Source organism: Chrysemys picta, chromosome 6, assembly GCF_011386835.1.
Source record: "Chrysemys picta bellii isolate R12L10 chromosome 6, ASM1138683v2, whole genome shotgun sequence".
NCBI lineage: Eukaryota > Metazoa > Chordata > Testudines > Emydidae > Chrysemys > Chrysemys picta.
This window is the reverse complement of record NC_088796.1, coordinates 100,648,859-100,668,877: the sequence shown is the minus strand read 5'-3', so window position 1 is coordinate 100,668,877 and position 20,019 is coordinate 100,648,859. Positions and strand designations below refer to the sequence as shown.

Genomic DNA, 20,019 nt, shown 5'->3' with positions numbered 1-20,019 from the left:
AGGTTCTGCGTCCTTGTAGAAGTAATAAGGAATTAGTTTACATACTTTCTACATTGCTCCTCAACATGGAGCAAGTAATTGCTTATCTCAGAGAGTCCTCCTGTAGGTGTTGGAATTAACACATACTGTATAGTCTTTCCTATAACTGTGCAAACAGATACAGCTAGATCATAGAACTAAAACTGTTCATAACAAATATAGTCAAATGAAATGTGGCAATTTTTTAAAATCCACAACTCTGTGGATTTTATAGTTACCACATCAAATACTGGATTCTGGGTATTTTTTTGTTTTAAATGTTAAAATCCTTACTGTAATGGCTAAATTGATGTTACTCCATTGCCTTCAATGGGATGATCTTGGTCCAGTGTATCGGTAATTTATAAACAGCTCTGGTTTTTATACTAATTAGTGGACAGGGTGCATATATTAATGGGTCAGATCTTTATTTAGAATCATGGCTTTCTACACTAGACAAATATTTTGAAAGCAACCAAAGACATATAACCTTTATTTATGCCCTAGAGGCCAGCTGAATAATCTTTCACAGAACACAGAAATCTGTAGTACCATTTAGTTTTCTAATAAGGAAAGAAGAGGGGGGGAGTAGGAAGATCCTTATAAAAAGTTATCACATGATTCTTTATTATCCTGATAACTTGCTTTGGCAGAAATATAGAGAAATACTTTCCACATAATCACCATCAACTGCTTATCATGCAAAAGACTGACACAACAGATAAATAATAATGTTTGTTAATTATTTGAAGAGCTTCTGATTTTTTCATATAGAACCAGTCCTAAGATTTTAATGCTAAGTGATATATCCATTATTTATGTTCTTAAAAAAATCAGTAATGCTCCTAGATGCAGAAGATTACAAGCAAAACCAACCCTGTTGCCAGCTCAGGGCCTGGAGTTGTTTCTGGTGGCCATTTTGACTGGATGTAACTCAAATATGTTAGATAACTGAAGAAAATTAATTGTGTTGTCTATTACAAATAAAAGAGATGAAGAATCACAGCATACATAAATAGGCTGTATTACTAAAAGCCAATTTAAAGGTTCATTAACAAATACCAGGGGTAAAATCATAAGTCTCAGTCTCCTGTCAACCAGATGTGAAATGACAAGTTAAATATTCAAGGAAAGAGAATCCTACAAAACAGAAAGGGGCTAAACGACAAAGCTCTGATTTGTTTTTAACTTACATTATTCTAGTACTTAAATATTACAATACATATGAAAGTGTTCAGTTACATGATATCAACAAATATATGTAAACACAAATATAGAATAAGATGATGAGGAAATGACAGTAGTGAGACTCTCTAGCATAGAAATCAGCATCAGAAAGGGAGGACAACCAGACTCTATGAAATCTACTAAGGACTGCACTACTGTCAGTAGAACTGGGTGGAGAAAGGTAATGCCATTTCATGGAAAAATTTTGTATTTTGAAATTTGGAACAAAACCTCCAAATTTTTCACAAAAGGGAATGGAGCTCCAGCTCCCGGGTAGTCTGCCTGGTGGGCGGCCAGGAACCAGGATGCCGAGAATCCGGTGGACAAGCTGGCAGGAAATTCATCCTTCATCGAACTGACTCCATCAAATGGTTTGATTTTGCTGAATCAGCAAATTCTGCCAAAAAATGTTTTGTTGGATTTTTTTCTGACCTGTTCCAATTGCCAGTCTCTTTTACCTGGAAGGTGCTCAGATAATATAGTGATGGAGGGCACTACAAAACCTTACACAGATAGGAAATAAAGTGTGGAACTGAGCACTCCCTACTTGTTGATAGCCCCTGACAGAGTATACTTACAGTAACTGAGGTTAGGATTGGGTTGACGGGTCAGTACGTTAGAGGTAGCACAATAAATACGAAGTTCTGTTAACTAGTGCTAAGGCCTGATCCATTTCCACTGACGTCAATGAGGTTCTGATCAGGTCCTGAGTCAGGGCTATTTGTGAAATGCAATTATTTCCCACAGGTAGTAGCAGTACCCACATTTCTCTTCTCCTTTTCACCTCTTTAATTCCTATTTTCCCCTTCTCATTCTGGGTTGCACCTACTAAGGTCACTTCACTTTAGCTTCCTCCCCAGCTTTTGGTCCCCTTTCTTTATCTTTCCAAGTTTTCAGTTATTCAAACTATTTTTTAACAGTGATTGCTGCTTGTGCCACTAGTCCACTAATTCTCTGCTCTGCTTAATCCTTGCTGAGGCAGGGCTGCCTGTCAATGACTATGAAGTCTCAAAATAAGGGCAGCAGAAGCAGATTGAGAGGACTCACTGGAATAGTAGTAGAAGCAGCAACTGCAGAACACTTTAAAATCAATAATGTCCAGATGTTTGAAAGATGGAAAGGGGAAGGAAGGGGAGAGGAGAGCGAGTCACATTCCTTTTCCCTTCACTAAATATCTATGAGCATAGTAAAATGCCTTGCAAAGAGATCGATAGCAGTGAAAGAGCATGACTTCTGCCTTATTTTAATTAATCAAGTGTGAAAGTGCTAATGAGAAAGCAGTGCCAGCTATAGGAACCACACACAGGCAAGAGGGAGGCTGCCATAGATTTACAAGGACAGTTTCTTAAAGCAATACAGCTCTGTGGGAGATGATGTACTTGTTGTAATAAAAATAAAAAAGACATATGAAAGAAATTTACAGCTGATCTTAGCCTTAGCAGAGAGAACAAAAGTTGGTCCCATGAGAAGCAAGAAAGAAGCCTACAACTAGGTGTAATATTTTATTTGATAATCATGGAACTCCTCTAGAATGATCTTACCTTCTCCTGCAAAAGAAAAAAGAACACATTTTAAGATTGATTTTATTGACTAACTGCAGAGGGGCATGAATACCACAGTCAAGACTAAAATGGAGAGCAGGATTTTTAAAAAAATATTTTAAACACTGTTTCATATCTTAAATCACTAAGAGGCAATTTCTGTCTTTTTTGTTTTTCCACCCCGTACTTATGCAAACATGGGTGTAATTAATAGATGGGGGGTGGCATCTCTTCCAGTTTTCAGCATGTGGGGTGGGTGGGAACAACACTGTTTCTCTTCCCAATAAATGTCAGCCCCATTTGTACAGAAGGAAGGAAGGCAGCAGAGTGGGTATCACAGGGGAATCCGAGGATGATGATACTCTCGATCCTCCCCTGTGCCCATTAGTTGTTGAGCTGATCACTAAAGGCCACTCTGTCTCCCTGCTAGGCTGGCAAGAGGTAGCTGTCTGGAGCCACAGCTTTTTCGATGTAGTGCTCGGAGGAAATCAGAACAAGGGTGTTGGGCGGGAGGGAAGAGAGATCGTTGTGGAAGGGGGTTGATGTTCAGTAAGAGATGGTGTGAAACTAGATACCTGGAAGAACGAGAGAATGAGTGAGGGGTTTAGAGCACTACTGGGGGTGTTATCAACCATATGAGTTCTAAAATGATGACCGCCCCTTCTTCCCCAAAAAATCTTGACTGGCTTGAAAATCACGGTATTTCATAATTTTCTAACTCATATTTTTTTTTGTGGGGAGAGAGGGGTTGTTTTCTGAACTTTGAACTCTCAGGGGGAATCGCCCCATATGTGGGCATGTTCATATAGGCGTTTGTTCCAGGGAACTCAGTCTGAATAGTACAAAAAATACATACACATGGGACGATGTGGGTTTATATGCCTCCTCCCTCTTACTGTGACCAATGGGAAAGACCCATCCCCATTGTGATGAGGTGGAAGTGGAAACGGACATCAGATTTGTTACTGCGCTACTATATGTTATGTATCTATCTAGATACTGATATGGTCCTCGCCACAGTAGTGTCTGAATGCTCAAGGCTGCAGCAGTGAGGCTATGATGTCAGCAATGGAATAGACCAATTCCTGCTCTGCAGCCTGGGATGGGAGGATGCTGTGGGATTCTCAGTAGAAATCCCAATTTCTCCGACTGTGTGCTGAGGAGGGATTTGTCCTTTTAGGGCAATCCTGCTCCTGCCTCTGTTGTTGCAGAGGGACCACTGGCAGCAGAATAATGTAGTTCCATTAAGAAAGGGGTTACTGCAGGTGGTGTGAATGTCCTTCCCAAATGGGGTCTCACTCTGTGTGTGCTCCCTTCACAGCAGCATGCTGGGGTGAGGTAAGGGTGGGGGGAGGTGTGTGGATTAGGCCAGAGGATCCATTGCTGTGCAGATCCACCTGTTTTCATCCTTATTCCTGCAGAGTGTAAGTTCTGTAGCGTCTACCCCATTTCTGCTCCACAGCCTACAGATAGAGATTTCCCCCCAGCTTCACCCCGTCCCCATCCCCAGCTCCCTTCACATATTTGCCCAGTGTCAGGTTAGACCATTTGGGACTTCTCCGTACATGAATTAATGTGCAGGCTTAACATTACAAATGTATTGTATTTATCCAAACTATTGCAAAAATCGCTTACTCTCTCTTACCCATATAACCGAATTGAGGATTCTTTGTTTTTCCTGCAACAGCTTATGAATCACAAACCCCAACAGTGGTCTGGTTTGGGTTTTTGCAGTACCATCACTTGTTGCAAGGGCAGCATGGGATTTTGATCTAATTTCAGGTGGTGCGTTACAATGAACATATTTTTGAATATTATTTTTTCAAATGTACTTATTTTCATTATAAAATCTGCTCCTATCATTAGTGATATGGGATCTAAAATATATATAGTTTTTATTGCACAAGCTTTGCCATTCCTCATTATGATAGGGAAGCACTGGTGAGAATTATAATAAACTGGATACCAAATGCTTCCAAACATGCCTTATTCAAGATACTGTTTTTGGGTCAGGCTGCTTTTCACTAGGGCTTGTTAGGATCTGGATTTCATTGTCCTGGAGTGCCCTAGAAGGGACGTTCCCCCTGAGACAGAAAGAAATATTTGGCTTTCAAGTTCCCACTATCATAACTCTTACATTTTTATGACCCAAATGTGGAACAGAAGGAGTAACAAAAATGTGTGTAACATATTGTGAGGGAGAGATGAGTCGGAGTTGTATCATAAATCATTAACATGCATACAATTTCCAGGTGTACACATCTTGGAAAGTCTGACAAAGTTCACTTTTAAATATTTTCATTTATTTCTTCATTGCCTCCTATTTCCAAGATAGTAATACCTACTGAACAATACTCGGTTCAGAGAAAAATACCACCAAGATAACTAAATGGCTCAATTTTCAATTGACTATAGAGACTTTCACTCATAGATCACCAGGTTGATAATGAACAAAAATAATTTCTATCTGATGGCTTTTGAGTACAAGGCCGCCCAGAGGATTCAGGGGGCCTGGGGCAAAGCAATTTTGGGGGCCCCTTCCATAAAAAAAAGTTGTAATACTATAGAATACTATATTCTCGTGGGGGCCCCTGTGTGGCCTGGGACCTGGGGCAAATTGCCCCACTTGCCCGTCCTCCTCTCCCCCTCCGGGCGGCCCTGATTGAGTAGCAGATGTGAAATGAGTTAGAGGGCTCAATTTGGTCTCTAGGGGACAAATGTCCATAGCATGTTTGCCACTTTTGCTGACAGATTCGGAAGAGAGGCCAAGGCCTAAATGGATCTGAAAACTGAATAACACTAGAGGGAGTCAGAATTGAGAAGGGATGGTGGTAGGATGGTTGCATTGCCTTTGCCAGTCCTGGGGACAGAGCTATGACTTCAGAGCCAGATTCACTAGTCTCCAGAGTCACCATCCTTCATGAGCACTAAATTCACAAAAAATAAAAGCAAAACAAAATTAATTGATGATGATTATTGGGGATTAACAGTAGTGTCAGCTATAGTTACTAACATATCTTTTTATGATGTGATGCCACAAATGTCGCCACAATGTAACTCAAATAACTGATATGATGAATTAACAGTAACTGGCCAAATATTGTTACAGAGATGAAGTCTCACTAAGAAATTCTAAAAATACAGCTAGCCATGTCTATATCTGACTTCCTAGAATGGTCAATTTGAGTTTGGGTTGTTTGGATTATATTGAGGAATTCAGTTTAACACTAGCTTTTGATATTTTAGGTGACATCAAATACAAAAGACCAGAGCAGGGCAAATGTTAACCAATTGCTAACACATCCTGTCTTCAAAATCTTTTCTTTTCAAAGGATTCGGTTCTTTTAATGTACTGAATGCTAGAGCTACTTTTTTCAGTTATATGGTGAGATTACCCACTCAGGGCCTCATCCAAAAATCAAGTCCATGGAAAGATACCCATTATTTCAGTGTGCTTTGGGTCAGACCCTAGGACTCTGATCCTGCAACTGATAATATGGTGGTGAATTGCTACAATCACACACAGTCTAACCAATGGCAATAGGACTGCATGTGGTCACAGTATCTGCTCACATGCGATCCAGGGTTGGTTTGGGGCCATATTTATTGATAGCATGGTCATACTCTTGCGTTGCAAACATGTTGACTTTTGTGCATTTAAAAATGCAGTAATAAAAATATACCTCTACCCAGATATAACGCGACCCGATATAACACGAATTCGGATATAACGCGGTAAAGCAGCGCTCTGGATGGGTGGGGCTGCGCATTCCGGTGGATCAAGGCAGGTTCGATATAACGTGCTTTCATCTATAATGCGGTAAGAATTTTTGGCTCCCAAGGACAGCGTTATATCGGGATAGAGGTGTATGTATGTTCCTGGAAGAAAGGAGATATGATTTCATTTTTCTGGAAAACATGTTACCAAAAAAAAGATTTTTTTTTTTAGTCAAATTCCTTTATCTTTACAACTTTTAGAAATGTGTGTGAAACCAGAATCCAGAGAAGAACTTAAATTCAAACCAGCTTGTTTGAATGTTTGCAGTCCAAACCAAAGCTCTAAAACAGTATAAATGCTTCATAATATTCAAGTGGTATTTCCAAAAGTATATCCAACTTGCTGCTATAAAAAAAATGCTAGTGTTTTTCATAGTGGCTGATTTGTGCCAAGTCTAAATATTTTAGCCAAAGAAGTGCCAGTACTCATCTTTCCTTTGAAATCATCTAGCTCCAAGGTTTTTTCAAAGGCTGTTTTTTGTTATGTAGCCCACTAATCCACACACTCATCTCAGGAAAAAACAAATAAACAAACAACTCTGTTAACTCTCAAGTAATTTGTATAAAAGGTTATACCATCTAGTGGTTATTCCAGGGCCACTTGGCTCTATTCTTCTCTCTGACAGTGAGTGACTGTGTGACTTTTCAAGGCAAGTAGAGACAGATCCTGTTGTCATTTAAACCAGTGGCAGAATGTCCCTTGTCTTTAATAGGAAAGAATTAGGCCCTCATTTTCTCTTCCTCAGTTTCCGCATCAATAAAATAAGAGGAATACCTTCCTGATTATTCAGGGAATTTGACTTAAGAATCCAATGTTAGCAAATCCATTAAAATTCTTGAATGAAAGCCACTAAACACTGTAAGTGCATATTACATTAGGATGATGAATTTGAAAAAAAAAATACATTGTTTTTCTGAAATCTGGAACAAACAGGCATCTTCACTCCTCTCCATTACCAGATCAACACCAATGTTCCTAACATTTCAACCTCTAACTCCCACCCCCCCTTTAGATCTGTAGAAGTGATACTTCAACTGGCTGCCCCAGTTGGGTCATCTTGACTAGATTAGGATGTCACATCTTTCAGTGCATTTGAGATGTGCCTACAAATCCAAAGAAAGGGGTCAGATTTGGTTTGAGTCTGTCAGGAACCCTGAAAAGAATGCTGTATCAATATTATAAATCTGTACCAGTACACACTGGCTGAAATAAAGTTCTGATTTGCATACTCCTAGTGCAAAATCATTCCATTTTGTCAGGATGGAGGATCTGAGGGAATGACAAATGCATGGGAAGAGGTGACTCATCCTCAAATAGTCAAGGTGACTTAATGTTGGGTTCTGTGTTCACCTCCTCTCCATGACAGTAGGACTTTATCATTAGGACCCAGTTCAGATTGTTTGTATTTAACATAAGACAGTCTTTCTTTTCAGTATGTTCCTTGCATGAGACCCTATGACTGCATGTTCTGCTTTGGGTGGGCTGCTCCTTGATTTTAAAGGAGTCTGTGTAAGAGCAAGAAAAGAAGCATAAAGTATAAGTTTGCAGCCTTCCCTGTTATTAAACAAAACAATCTTTGACACTGGTGAAACATGTCTCTTCTTGGACTTGCGTAACCAATGTCTTATCTCCTTTTTAATTGAAATTTATTTAGATTTAGTGGTTTTCTAGATAGTGTTTTGAAAGATACCTGAAGGGAAGTTAATTCTGACATGCACCGTATACCTATCTACCATTTCCTTGGAAGATATAATGAAGGCCCATAAGTGTCTTCTTATAACTACATGTAGTATCATAGTTGTGGACATTTACATAAGAACATAAGAAAGGCTGTACCGGGTCAGACCAAAGGTCCATCTAGCCCAGTATCCTGTCTACCGACAGTGGCCAATGCCAGGTGCCCCAGAGGGAGTGAACCTGACAGGCAATGATCAAGTGTTCTCTCACCTGCCATCCATCTCCACCCTCTGACAGACAGAGGCTAGGGACACCATTCCTTACCCGTCCTGGCTAATAGCCATTAATGGACTTAACCGCCGTGAATTTATCCGGTTCTCTTTTCAACTCTGTTATAGTCCTATATTTTAGATATACTTTTTTTAAATCGGTCTAATAATGTATGGAGCTATTACATTTTGATGAAAGAACCAAGGTAGAATATAGCTGCAACCCTCCCCCCCAAAACACACATACATGAATAGATCTCAGGTTTAATGGAGAAGTTGACATAGTTCTGGTCCCTTGCAATTCCAGAGCCTAACTCCATGCAGAGGGTGCCAAAAAGAAGGTGACCACACATCTCTGGGGTCATCGGTACTTTCTGATCATAACGTTTGTAAAATGTCCCAAGCCCTGGGAATATCTGTAAAGCTTAAAAAAACATTTATAATGTCTGTCATGTTTCCAAGTCTGCTGGTGGGAATATTTTGTGGGTTTTTTTTCCATTCTGCTGGAGCTGAACTACAAGCTATGGAGAAGATCTTGAATAATTAGAATTCTGTTATTCCTATTATTAACCTCATAAAACCTTAAGTGATTTACTGATTTTAAAAAATTCTTACCAAAATTGCTAAGGATTATTCTGATATTAATTTTGCAATTGCTTAGAATGAATCCTGGAATTATTTACAGGAATATAAAAACATATAAATATTTTTAAATGAATTTAGATGAAATTAGAATTTAAAATATATATGTGGTTAGAATATCAGATTGACGTGATATATATATTATTCCTTGTTTTAACTTTTTGTTTGCTTGCTTAACTGGAAGCAGATTTGTCAGTGGCATTTCTTTTTCCACAGTGACCTTTTTTAATTAGTGCAACTTTGTGTTTCTTAGTATACTTCATCACATTGTTTAGTGAAATGCAGATGAGTATTTTGATTGTTTTGTGCACTTTTATATGTGGTTTTTATTTTTCCATACTTTTAATTTAGTAGGACAGTACTTTTTCCATGAAAAGATGGGTTTCATTACAAGGAATGTTGTTATGGAAATGTGTGCTTTAAGTTTAATAGTCACTCAATTTAAAAGAAATATTTGGGAAACCAATGCATCAAAGCAAAAGAGAATGATTGGTAGGTTTCCTTTTTAAAACAGATGATCAAATCCATGTCAAGAAGAGCGGTCTCTGAGGCAAATAAAGCAATCAAATTACCTTACATGGGGATGCAGAATCTGTGCAAATGACCTTGCTGCTCTATTTGCAGTCCTCCTGCCTTTTTTTTTAAAGACTACTTATTCTTTGCCTCCTGTTCGAAAGATGAGGCATGACTTGCCTCCAAAGCTGACCAGTTAAATGGGCTAATTCCATTTTTCTTCTTTCCTTATGTGCTAGGTACACAACACAAGATCACCCACACAGAAAAGTAGTAAATTCCCATTTGGAATCTACTTTTGGCTGGCACAGAGAACACTTCTTGGTTGCCGACTGAAATCCAACGTAGGACCTTGGTAAACAGAAACTAACCTATGGCTGTTTGTTTTATATGAAGTGAGTTTGATGGTCTCAGTCCATTTCCTACTGAACAGCTGAATGCATCACAAAAAGCTCCTCTGCAAATATCACTAGCTTGCACCCTTTCGGAGAGACTCAGCCAAGACACCATGAGCTTAACGGACATGGAGGCAGAACTGTCCCCTCATTCCAAGAGGTGGTGTCTCCGGAAGGCATTCATATATTCAATTTTCTTATAAATATCCAATGAGGATTTTGGCCAAGCCATCGATTGCATGATATAGCTGCCCATAGATTTAAATGCACGGATGCACAATAGTGAAGCAATGAAGGAAGCTTGTATTGTCGCTACACATGCTCAATTCTTCTATAAAAAGTTATCTTTGGACTAGTGTCAGAGAGGGGGATGACTATATTAACCTGTTCATGCCCATGGAAATATTCTCTAGAGTTTAAAACTGTTAAACACTTCAAATCCTTTAAACTCTTTCCACTTGAGACAGTCACAAGTAAATCACCAACTAGATTTTCTTGCTTATAATTTAAGACACCCTTGATCCTCCTACTTTGTGAGCATGAGGGCGCCCTGGATGCACATGGGATCCTGTTAATGTCTGTAGGGCACCTTGAGGGTGCAGCACGCTACCCCCTGAAGTCACTTGCAAATCAAGTTCTAAATGCATACTGGTGACTCCCCTGCTGCTGGATTCTCTCACCCTGGCCTAAGTTAAAAAGAAATCAGTTCTCTATGCTGAGTCAAAATCTTCTTTTTCTTCTTTCGTAAAATGAAAATAATGAAAAATACACCTATTACATGACTGAAACAGAATGGAAACAGTATCATTGTACAGTTTTAGGATGATCCCTTAGGAATTAAGTACATTCAGATGCTTGTGACTTCTGACTCCTGGTCAAATCCCCCACTCCTTGGCTAATGTCTAGTTTGTTCAACCTTTGTGGGCTAAAAGCCAGAGCTGCTAGGTCAATATACAAACTCATGGGTTCTTTAAGCTGAAGCCATCATTCTCTAGGCTAGTGTCTATTCCTTTTAGACTTGGAGCTTTACACCTTTATCATTTTGGTGCCTGCCAGAGGCAGATGAGGCTGCAGGATAGGCCTGGGCATCAGGGCCAGAGCCAGCTGGATTACAGAAACTGGACTGAATGGCTGTTCTAGCAGTCAGAGCTTTCCAACTAGTTTCGCCTCAACCTGCTAAATCACCATTGACTCATAGGCTAGCCAAGTAATTAGCAATTTGGCCCTGATAAAAGGCCTTGGGAAGAAAAGTGATGTCTGAGACAAATAACTGGTATCTCCTTTTGCTGACTTCCAATACATGTATTATAGTACCTAGGATACTCCAGTTGTCTGGACCTCTGTTGTAGGTGTCTTAAGGTGCTGAGTCTCTTTTCACATCAGACTAGTGACTCTCTTTTGGGATAACTGTTTCAGAGAGCTGACCAAGGTCCTGACAATGCGTATTGGGGTATATCTACACTGCAAATGAACACCAGCAGCTGACCCATGCCAGTTTACTTGGGCTCGTGGGGCTCAGGCTAACAGGCTGTTTAATTTCAGTGGAGACATTTGGACTCAGGGTGGAGGCTGGGCTCTAGGACCCTGAGAGGTGGGATGGTCCCAGAGCTCAGGCTATAGCCTGAGCCCAAATGTCTACATGGCAATTAAACAGCCCCTCAGCCCAAGCCCAAGTCAGCTGGCATGGGCTAGTCACCAATTTTTAATTGCAGTGTAGGTGCCTCTATAGTTCTCCTTCCACCAATAAATTAAGTGTTCTCTGGATGAAGCATGTCCTTTAAGGAATATCATCCCTTTAAAACAAAGAGTTATCTAGCTCTACCAGAGCAACTTTCTGAGCTAAGGTCCATCCCTTAGGAACAACATCATAATGAGACAAGCTCCGTGTGTTGTTTCTGCCACTTACTTGGTGTGGATGTTCTGCTTATTGCCACTAAGACTTGGGTCATCAGGAATCTCTTCTCCTTTCCCTGGGGCGGGGGGAGGAGGAGGGTGAGAGATGTTTTCCCATTGCCCCTGAAGGTTGCAATACGTTGGGTCTAAGCTGAAGCGCTCCACCTTGCTGAGACCAGCAATGGGGCAATGAAATTTTGCTCCCATTTTCTTTGTAAAATTAAGCTTTATGGGTCCTAATGACGTGTGTTTACAATAATTATATGAAATTTTAAAATTCAGTTACACACTATAGAGTTTTCAAGTTAAGTTTGCATTTTCTAAGTAGCCAAGCTCTTTGTCATTGTTTATTAATATAGAAACAGGTGTGCATGTGAGGGGTACAATGTGGTGTAATCTTTTAATGTCAATTAAACAAGTCACCTAAATCCAAACCAAACCCCTGAGGGCTGCTCTAACTTGCATCGGTAGGGGCCATTGCAGATATACAGAATCCCCAGGGTATGGTTGGCTTTAAAAACATCCAGTTCCCAGCACTGTCTGGCCACTTCCTCTTCCAACCCACTCTCAGTATACCCCTGGAATGCCCCATGACCTGGGACTGCTGTGGAGGCAGGAGCGGGGCTTTCTGGTTTGCATTTGCAAAGCGCTTTGTGTTCCTTGTATAAAGCTTCTATAGAAGTTAAACTATTTCATTATTATTTTATTATTGTTGCCATTCTGGAGATGGTATCTTCTGAAGAAAATGAATCCGACTTTTTCTTCTCTTCATTCAGCCATGAGGAGGGAGGGGGTAAATTAGAACTCCTAAAAGGAACAGTGGGTAGAATATTCTCTTAAAACTCAGACTGCCCTGACAAACAAGGACATCTGGCTACCTTATGCATAAGCCAAACATAAGCAAGCACCTTTGCCCTGTTTGAAAGGCTGCAGATGTGAAATAAAAACTTAAGTGATCCTTCACATTTTTAGTCTTTCTCCTCTTTGTCCCTGCGGTCCCGTTGACTCCAAATTCCAGAACAACTCAGCTGATGCAATGGCGCACATTCTGCCATTAGTCATACAGAGCCAGAAAACATTTTGATGTCAACGAGAGGTGCGTGTGTGTGTGCGCGTGCGCACCTTTAGGGCAGAATTTGGCCCACTGTGGTTTCCTGAGTGCCCTATATTATTGTGTGTTCATCAGACACTATTAAAGGGCCTCTGTCTGTGTTTGAAAGTACAACCTTACCACCCGGATTTCAGAAGCACTAGCTTGAGGTTTCATAGCATGGAACTTGGGAATAGGAAGAAAAGATTAACATGTTCACCATGTGGTTCTTGTAGAATAACTGTGTTCACACATGTTGGGGGGAGGATTTGCCAGTTTAGTAGGCTTTTATACAGTCCACATGACACCGTAAACTATGTACCCACATGAGACGCCTCCATGACATGAAGAATTATACAGCTCACTGACTCATATTATACAGTGTGAAAGGAAGACAACAACTCAAACAAAGCTTCACATGAACCAAGAGAAAAATGCTCAGTTACAGGTACTGTTATCTGTAGACTTTATGCCATTTCTGGCTTGAGCGTGAGGTTGGTATTTTAATGAGTCCTGCTTTGCAATCTGTCAAAATATGCTGTAGTGCCTGTGTACCGTATATAATTATCTCCTCTGGTTTAGCTTCACGGGCCAGGCTTTGGAAGAAGTTCAAATACATAGTTTTGTTTAATTAAAGAGTTTTAATTAGCTTATTGGCATAGTCATTCACTTATCATGTAACTGGTTTCTAGGATACTTTAAATGCACATTTCCTGCAAATGAAAGTGTGGATACCAGCACATTGAGGCAGATCTTGTCTTTCCTCTCTCTATGAAAACTTTAAAAAAAAGAAAATGTATATATTTGCTTGTATTTATCATCCTTTTCCTGGTCTCTAACTACAGATCAAAATGTTCAGATTGACCACAGCCTTTAGAAGACAACATTAGCTCAAGAGAGAGAGATGGTTTCCTTTATGGAATAATAAGGCGTGGTGAGAAGCCCATCTTATATTGTAAAAAGCAACAGAGGGTCCTGTGGCACCTTTGAGACTAACAGAAGTACTGGGAGCATAAGCTTTCGTGGGTAAGAACCTCACTTCTGCAGATGCAATCAGAAGAAGTGAGGTTCTTACCCACGAAAGCTTATGCTCCCAGTACTTCTGTTAGCCTCAAAGGTGCCACAGGACCCTCTGTTGCTTTTTACAGATTCAGACTAACACGGCTACCCCTCTGATACTTGCCATCTTATATTGGCACTCAGAGGACTATGCTATCAGTGAGAGAAAACTGGTTATGGCATCTGATTAATAAACCCATAGATTTAAGGTAAGAAAGAGGGTACTGCCAATTTAAGGCCATATTCTGCTACTTCTACTCAGCTTGGTTTAAGAGAGATTGCACAGGACGTAAGGTTGAGCAGAATTTGGTTCATTGTCTATTTCAAGGTATTTATACCTTTTTAAATTGTGGTTCTAATCTGGGAAGATTAGGGAATGTGGCCCCATTTTTCTCTTCCTCAGAAGCCTCTCATTTTTATTAATCAGAATCCTTAGAAATGCTATTGCAATTGTCAACATGAACAGTCACATGCCTCCAATTTCTTCCATAAATAGTAGTCAATAAACAAAACAAATAGCATAAATCTTTCATTAATTGTAAACCCCACTTAGCATCCAGCTAAATTTTCAGTTGTTTAAGGTCAGATTCTTAACATTCTTAATAGCAGCCATAATTTGTGGTAGTGAGTGTGCTCCCAGAATCATGATCAGGCACATTTCAAATATTTAATTACTGTTATGTGGTTGCTATCAATTACTTAGATATGTAAATTACATCAGATGCCCTTGCACATAACTGTAGGTGCAAAATTACTCCCTCAGTTACTTGAGCCTGCAAAATATCGCAGGAGCCAAAAAAGAAAGCAAGGTTATAGCCTGTTCAAAATGAGGCATTTTTATTGGAGCTGCTTGAAAAACCAGGTGGTAGTGGTGGGCGAAATTGTAAATATTCTCCCACTGTTTTCTGTTCCAACTTGTAATTCTGATGAAATTTTAATTGACACTTTAAAATTCTGAAAATGTTGTCCAGTTCTAATTGGAGTATATAATTGTCTTGCCACTTATTTTGTCCAGATCTTTTGAAATTTTTCCTTCTAATTCTTTCTGCTCTAGGAATAAAGTTCATCCCCATGCAGAGGACCTTCACAAATCATACATGTAATCTGCTAGTCAATGTATGTTATGTGTTCGCCTCTGTGCTTGATCCACAGAGAATATGGGTCAGGTACAGCTCTCAGTTTAACAGCCTGGATCTTTAGCTCAAAGTGTAGAGACTTGTACTCTCAGCTGTGGAGGCCCCCCTGGTGTTGGCTAAAATGGCGGCCATCACGTGTACATCACTTTAAAAACTCATTCAAGCTCTATGTTTTATTCTATTCCATTATTTCAAAGCCAGAATTAAAGACAATAATCTTTAGACTATATTATCAGATTTGACAAGGGCAAGCAAAATTGTACCCAGAAAACACATATATTTTTAAATGTTCAATTGAAGAGTATAGTACAAGAGAGGTTTTTTGCTGATGAACACCCTGATCCTTTTCCCATTGAAATGAAGAACAAAACTCTCACGGACTTCAGTGATGCAGAATCAAGCCCCGAGTGCATACCTAAGCCCTGATCCAAAGCCCATTGAAGTCAAAAGAGTCTCCTATAGACTTCAGTGGTCTTGAATCAGGCTCTGGTGCACTCACTGATACAGACAACATCAGTTTGTCATCCCATTCAGGCCTGTATCTAATTAACATGAATTTCCTCTCCTGTTTGTGCACTCATTTGCACTATGTAAACAACTTCAAATAACTGCTTTACCCTTTATTCAAACAAACAATAGCCTTAGAAATCAAGAAGAAAATTAATAGCAGGTGAAAGATTAGGATTAATGATGCTGAGACAACATGGCTATTTAATTTGAAGTATGGGAATTTTTCCTCTAATCTCCTTTAATTCCTCATAGATATTAATTATAGTTTGTCACTAGAACTCAGATATATTTGTTTCTCTGCAAGGGTTTAGGAACTAACCCTTTGCCTATGTATGAGTTAGTAGGAAAAGGCCTTTCTCACTTTTTATCATATGTACTGAAAGAATGTGAGAGAACATATGAGCTCACTGAGATTTATATAGGCAGCTTTGGCAGCTTTTTCATATTTACTTGGACTGTGAGAGATAAATTGAGTCTGGTTCTCTAACTCTAAGAATAAGTTATGTTATCAGAATACGTATGTGTTGTGGATCAGACATGGATAAGGTGTTTCTATGATAGCTAAATTGGAGTATAGGTTACATTGTTTTGTACTGTTTTTGATTTTGGATTACTTCATTTGTTTCTTTGTGTTTTATGTATATTGTCACAGTTAGCTGTGGATTTTTGTAGCTCGCTTATTAACACTAGCATTTTAATACAAAATAAATGCAAAAAAAAGACAAAAGAAAAAGAAATGTCTTCTAAATAAATTCACATAAAATATATCCTTCAGAGCTCATCCAAAAGGCTGATCCTCTCTAAATATTTAAATTTCTCTTGTAGACCCTCTTCTGCCATTCTTGTCTATTAGGCATAGCAAATGCTAACTAAAAACAGTCCTGCCATAATAAATGTACCATTCTAATCCTCACCCTTTAAAGAAACAGATGGACTTTTTGAACATCCTCTGAAGTTTAGAAAATTTGGTCTCTGTGAGACCAGTGGGGCAAGTGAGTTCCAGAGCCAAGTATCTTCGGCTGAGAATACTTTACCACTCTAGTTCAAATCTAGGGATTGTTAACCAGAGCTCATCAGCTTTTTCTAACTGCCATGGTACACAGGACATAGGCTCTAGCTATGCGATGACACCTTGAGTTACACAGAGTTTTAAAGAGTAACATACAACTCACAATTTAATTTCTAATCAATAGAAATTTCAGTGAAGTATGTTCTAATCCCTAAATCATTAAATAACCTGTCTCTGTGTAATACAGAGTGAGGAAAGTTCAGGTCATAATCTGAAAACAAATTTGGAAATGGCTTGGTACGTACCGTAAAATAGTCTTAAGATTCCCTATATCGGGGTATGGGACTCTTATCTCTTTCTTACATTCTTACCTTCTACCAAAAGAAGTGGAGTAGTGCCGACCATAAATATTGCAGCATAGATAAGCTTTTCCAAACAGATCCTTCAGGTTAAAAATATACTACAGATGCAGCTGGGGTGCAAAGCTGCCCAGAATCCAGGCGTTATGGAAAGGAATCAGTCTCCCCACTTGTTTACTTAGCCTTGGAAACACAGTTCAACAACCTGACAGCGAGAGAGACAGACTGAGACCTAAAAACGAGCATTCGCAGCAGGGGAGCTGCCTGTTTCCTCCTTCCTCTTCTCTTTCTCTCTGCGCTATACATGATGCCCTACATGCAACATCAGAAACATGATGAAAATTGGGTTTGTTTTTTTCTTTTCCGGTGGCAGCTCATTTTGGGGAAATGTTTTATTTACTGCTTTGTACTAGCATAAAGGTTGTTAAAGCCTTTCAGAAGAGAGGCTTCTTTCTGTGTTAAGTGGGCCAGTAAATTAAAAAACATAACAATCTGTTATATGCCACTTATAATAGCAAAACGTTTTTTGGTGTGCCCTTGATATGAAAGCCAAGCAAATACCCCATTTAAGTTTTTTAATCTTTTCACTTGCCCTCTTTTTCTTTCTGTCCCTCCTTGCCTCCAGAACTCCCTCCCTCCTTTCTCTGTCTCTCTTTCTCTCTCCCCCTTTTTGTTCCTGGAACATTCTGTTTCTTTTACGAGCTAACAAGTTTGATGTGGCCCTGTGTCTCCTTCCCTTCCAGGCTTGCAGCTGTTTTGGCAACAGAAGAAAAAAATCCCCATAACAAATCAAATAAAAGCCCATTCTGTGAAGAGGAATTGAAAACAGCAGGCCTCAAAGAGGACTGCACATGAGATGCCTTGTTCTGGCTTTCAACACAACTCAAATCAGAAACACATTACCATAATCTGAAACAGCCCACTGCTAACACAAGACAGATGGTGGGTAATAACCCATGCATCATTAATAAATAAATTCCAGCATTAAAGGCTTTACAAAGTATGACAACATTATCCGGGCAAAATTACTGCCTCTCTCCCACCCCCAACATTATTTCACTGTGTTGTGGGTCTTATTTTTTTAAGGGTCTGTGCTTTTGAAGGAAGTTAAATACAGCACAAGTTTTAAACAGATCAAACCTAGCTCAGTGTACAAGACAGGTCTGAAACTCCAGAAGGAAAAAATAAAATCGCTGCCAAAGTGCAATAGCTCCCATGTACTTTGACTGGATAAGCAAATGACAACTTACTGTATTGCACTCCACTGGCTGACGTTGCCCTCTCTGGTATTCCACTGTTCTTATATTTCACTACACTTTTCAAGCAAGAATTTTGGCATCACGTTTGCCACAAAGCAGAAAGATATATGCATCTTTTCGCAGCTATCCTATTGCATACTATACCAGCTGTCTCTTTTATCCCTCCCCTTTCCCTTCATCAGAGGCAATTGTGGCTAATAAAAGCCTTAACTTTAACAAGTGGTGGGGAATATATGAAAAATGGACCCTCCACAATCTGCTTGTGGTTGACCACTCTGGATCTAGTAATTTTTTTGTGAGAGAGGAAAGAGGGGATAGGGGTTGGATAACATATTATCAAACGTACAGCCACAAAATTTGGAAACAGACTGGCATCCCAAATCAATATGTTTCCAAAGCTTGAGGTGTTCAGTTCAGAATTCTGATTTGGGATCATTACAGAAACAGGCCTGTGTCACAATGTGTGGATATGTATCAGAACTTTACCAAAGTTCTGGAGTGGCAAATGGATGGAGAGCTTATATCCACCATTCCAAACAATCTGTACTATAAGAGGTGGCTGGAATAGAATTGCAGCTTTCTCACGAGACTGAGAGATAGATATAGCTCAGAGTTAAGCAGGGTGGAAGGAAAGAATCTTATACAAAACCCTGGGTGCTGCAGTAACTGGTACTGATGGTTTAGTAATAGCATGCTTTCTTCTCAGTCAGTACTGAACCAATGCCCCAGAATGATGTTTGGGTACCCATTGTTTCTGGATGTTATTTGATATGTTGGAAACAAGGTGTAAATCCAAGATCTGGCTCAGTTGTTGTCATTAAAGATACTGTGTCAGTTTTGCAAGAGTAGGAATGCTACATGTGGTTCTTTGCCTTAGTTCTATTCTGGGTAATTGCATTATGCCTACAGTTTCATCTGAATGAAAAATTCAACTGATTTTTTTTTATTCCCTAAGCTAAACTGTTGCATAGTGTTGTGTGTTGTTAAATTTTGGTTGCAGTTTTAATGGTGAGAGTTTAATGCCCCCCCCCCCCCATGCTAAAATATAGCTAACTAGATAAATACACTTTGTAAAAGATGTTGGTTTCTTCTGGATGAAATGTTCTGTATGAATGGATGTCCCAGTTACTCAGAGCACTTGCACATCCTTTCTCAAGAGATTTGCAGGTAGTAGGGCCTCAATGGCCCAAACCATTGCTTTCCATCTGTGTTTAGCTAGATGGTTGTAAACATCTGTTTCAGATGAGGACATCACCATCCATGCCCATGGCCTTCGTGACCTACCATCTTGATTATTAGAATGTGCACCGCATGGGGCTGCTCTGAAAGATGGCTAGAGAGTTCACCTTGAACAGCACGTGGCTGCATGCTTACTTAGTGGGGTCAGTCTTAAGGAGCATAGTGCCTGTTCCCAAAGTCTGCACTGGCATCTTCAGTATTTCCAGTGGCAATTCAAATTGTTAATTTTTATCTAAAAAGCACCGTGTTAGCTGGGCATGGCTATCTGAGAAACCACCTTGCTCCCTATGCACCCTAATGATTGGTGAGATCAGTTAGAGACCTTCTGCTAAACAGTCCCTTTATCTGAACGTCTGGGGAATTATGGTAGGGAATCCTTAGTGGAGGGTTGACTATGGGGGGTTG

At 39.7% G+C, this 20,019-nt stretch overlaps 1 long non-coding RNA gene across 1 annotated transcript in view; it reads right to left on the bottom strand.

Moving 5' to 3' along the window:
- LOC101946321 (uncharacterized) overlaps positions 1 to 17,412 on the bottom strand; it is a 91,341-nt gene extending 73,929 nt beyond the window's left edge. Inside the window, exon 1 of the long non-coding RNA XR_508807.4 lies at positions 17,129 to 17,412. This is a non-coding gene — a long non-coding RNA (uncharacterized LOC101946321). The remainder of the gene's footprint in view (positions 1 to 17,128) is intronic.
- Between the last annotated feature and the right edge of the window lie 2,607 nt (positions 17,413 to 20,019).